This window comes from Nothoprocta perdicaria, unplaced genomic scaffold, assembly GCF_003342845.1.
Source record: "Nothoprocta perdicaria isolate Ctin4 unplaced genomic scaffold, notPer1 scaffold_42, whole genome shotgun sequence".
NCBI classification, from domain to species: domain Eukaryota; kingdom Metazoa; phylum Chordata; class Aves; order Tinamiformes; family Tinamidae; genus Nothoprocta; species Nothoprocta perdicaria.
The window spans coordinates 809,021-812,331 of record NW_020455666.1 but is presented as its reverse complement, the minus strand read 5'-3'; the positions used below and the strand labels follow the sequence as shown (position 1 = coordinate 812,331).

The 3,311-nt window shown below is 53.5% G+C and overlaps 1 long non-coding RNA gene across 1 annotated transcript in view; it reads right to left on the bottom strand.

Annotated features, from left to right (window-relative positions):
• Positions 1-2,258: 2,258 nt before the first annotated feature.
• The window catches only part of LOC112953095, a 4,664-nt gene continuing 3,611 nt past the window's right edge, over positions 2,259-3,311 (bottom strand). Inside the window, exon 3 of the long non-coding RNA XR_003250520.1 lies at positions 2,259-2,362. This is a non-coding gene — a long non-coding RNA (uncharacterized LOC112953095). The remainder of the gene's footprint in view (positions 2,363-3,311) is intronic.

Sequence of the window (3,311 nt, the reverse complement as noted above, 5' to 3'; positions counted from 1 at the left end):
CACAGATCATGTGGGAGCTGTCTGGAAGCGTGGGCTCTGTACCAGCACGCTGGGCCTCTGCCAGAGGTTGGGAAGGTCTCTGGAGAGCAGAGCTCCAGGCGAGGACAGCTTGGCCTGCACCATGTCCTAGGAGGACAAGCTACCTGGCAGAGCCAGACAGAGGAGGGTGATGCACAGGAGCTAGGTGGGATAAGGATGTCCTCTGGCCTCTTTCCTTTGCTCCTGGCAGGCAAGAAGGGTCTCGGCTCACTCAATGATGGTGTTTCTGGCCTCACTTCGTGGTGACGGACACCCTTRCCACGGCTGGCAAAGCTTCAGCTTGTCCAGCCAAGCCAGCTAGACCGCCACGCACAAGGAATCAGTGCCCAGTGTCCCCACGTGCCAGCAGCCCCTCAGTCACCTTGGCAGCTCGTGAGGGCACCAAACACCCTTTGCTCTCMCCCGGCACATGGAGAGGCCAAAGGGAGCTCGTAGGAGCTGAGAGAGCTCGGCCACTGGCTCCTGCTGAGGTACCATGAGAAGGACAAGGTCCTGCAGCCCCACAGACGTGGGCACTTTCTGGCACGTGCTGCAGAGACGCTTCCAGGCATGGGTAGGAGACAAAGCATCTCCTCCGCCAGCCTGCAAAGAGCCTGCCAAAATTATCCAGTCTTTTCCAGGAACAGCATTTATGGGAGAGGGAAGCATGTGCGGATGGTGACAGGCATGTGCGGATGGTGACAGGATGTCACCTCAAACAGCCAACACAAGCAGCACAGCAGGCTCTGGCCAGGGAGTGACGTGCTTGTGGTGACAACCTGGATGCCTGTTCTCCACTCACCTCTGGCCAGCTCGGTCTCCAGCCATCAGGAAGAGCCTGAGCTACCTGGGATCCTTTCTGCTGGAYGTGCAGAAGCAGAGAGGTAGTGGGAAGAGACACTGCTCCTGGATAAATAGCTGCAAGGAAGCTGCACAAAGGCACTTAGCAGATAACACAACAGGCCAGTTTTGCCCATGTCCCCAAACCTTCCAGCAGACCAATTTACCTCTCTCAAGCCTCAGGGCTCACTCTATCAGCATTCGTTTTTCCTGTGGAACGGATCCTGCCTCTCCGCTGGCCTTTCAAGGGCTCTGTTCCCATCAACACTGACATTTCTGAACTTCRGTCGTCCTTCTCGTCCAGGAACAGGTCTCGTCTCTGCATCTTCTTCCTAGAGAGCTGTCCGTGAGCGTGTCCCAGCCTGCTCCCAACTCTTCTCGGTCACACAAGGATGCCAGAAGGAAACCTAAGAAACACAAATGCGAACGCTCCTAGGAATGCAATAAAAGGGACCATTTGAGTGTGGCTTCGCATTTCAGGGGTTGCTTAGAAGCCACTTTCAAACACTTGAATTCTCCTGGTGGAATTTGCAAGTCTGACAACCTGCACTGAAGAAAAAAAAAAAAAAAAGGGAAAAAAGAAGGGGAAAAAGACCAGCCCCTGAAAAAAAAAAGTTCTCAGGTAATCTACAAAGCCCAGGGGTTGGCAGGTTGGTGCAGGCTACGACAGAAAGGAGAGCAGCTCTGGGAACACAGAGGTGAGCCCAGGTCCCTGTCATTAACCCCTGCTGCACACGCGGCTCGGGCTGCATCCACGGACACCCTCTCCTTGCCCAGGGCTTACCTCCCTAGCAGCTTTCGGGCAGGATTTGCCAAGGTTTTGCTCCAGGAAGGGCTGCAGCGTGTTGCTGTTTGCATTGACACATTTGCCCCATTATTCATGGCTGGTGTGCGTTTTGTTTCCACTCGGTTCCCAGCGTACTTTCGAGATGGGTTTTCATGCTTTCAAGGAAAACAGCATTGAAACGGTGCCAGAGCTATAGCCCTTTGCCAAGAGCCAACTGTGCATGCCCTGGCTTTGGTTTYTGCTGGCTCTGTGCCCAGGAGGTGTCTGCAACCCTGTTGTCTGTGTCCCCTCTCCTTCCCCCTCTTTTCTTTTTTCCTCCTTCCCACTAACTTTTCGAACCCATTGGCCAATTTTTCAATTGGATTTGGTAGAAGAGCAGGAGTCCCAAAGACATTTAAGTGCTATAAGAGCAAGTGCCAAGTCTTTTTCTTCCATCTTCTCACAGCTCCAGCTGAAGGGAAAAGCTGCAGCTTGTGAGCTCACCTCTAATTAGACATCAGATGACCCAATTGGGAGAGAACAATACCTTGAAAATCCATTAAGGGACACCAAAAAAAAATATATATATATATATATATATATATATATATAAAAGCTTCCAGCAGCACCTTTCATCATCCCCATGACTCTCGGTTGCGGCTGGTCGCAGTGCTCAGGGAAGAGGCAGGTTCTTCAGAGGCAGGTGAGGTTCTCACGTGGTATCCATCACACTCGGTGCTGCAGGTGTGGGAGCAAACACAGCGGGGTCATTGAAAGGCAAAGCAGGGACCTCTGCCCTCCCTTCCCTCCTGAGCTGGGTCCTTGCTYGGCCTTGGGCTTGATGCTCTGTTTAATCTAAGTGGAATTTAGAGGGAATAAACTCACCTCCCAGCCCACAGGGGTGGCTGCTGGGGAAGCCTCTCCTGGAGGACACTGAGGTAGGAGACATTGGAAAGGGCACCACCTGCTCCACAGCAGCCCTGGGAAGCCTTTCACCCCCAAACACATTGGGAATTTGTCTCCTCCAACAACACTGGGGTTTGGAGGACAGGAAACACCTTCTGTGAAGGCAACAAAACTGCCACAACCAACCCCAGGACCAAACCTGGGGACAGCAGCTTCTCCGGTGCTCCATGGGGACCCAACCTGGGGAGAATGTGGCCGCTCCGGCCGTGCCTGGCACCGGAGCGGGCAGCTGCCTACACCCGGAGCCCGGCTTTGGGAGCACCCGCTAATAGGAATTCCTCAGCGGTGTCCCTGGGAGCTGCAATATTGCATCTCAAGGCACTCTTTTGTCTGCTCCGTGCAGGCAAGAAGGGTTTAACTCTTCCCAGGCTGGCCGGGGCTCTCTCCAGGGGAAAAGCGGCTGCTCCAGGCCCGGCATGGGATCCACGGAGCTTCTGCCCGCTCCGGGGCCGGCTCAGCAGCCCTCCAGCCTCCCCTGCTCCAAGAGGTGCCCCGGGAACCTTGGAGCCACCAGGCACGTGACATGGGATGAAGGGTTTTGTTTGCGCCGGTGGGAGCAGCCATAGGCAGGAGAGGGGCGAGGAGGGAAGTTACAGAGAGAGAAACAGAGACAAAAGGCTTTTTTTCCTCCTTTTTTTTTTTTTTTTTTTTTCTTTTTCTTTCTCTCTCTCTCTCTCTCTCTTTTTTTTTTTTTTTTTTTTTTTTTTTTTGTTCTTTTTTT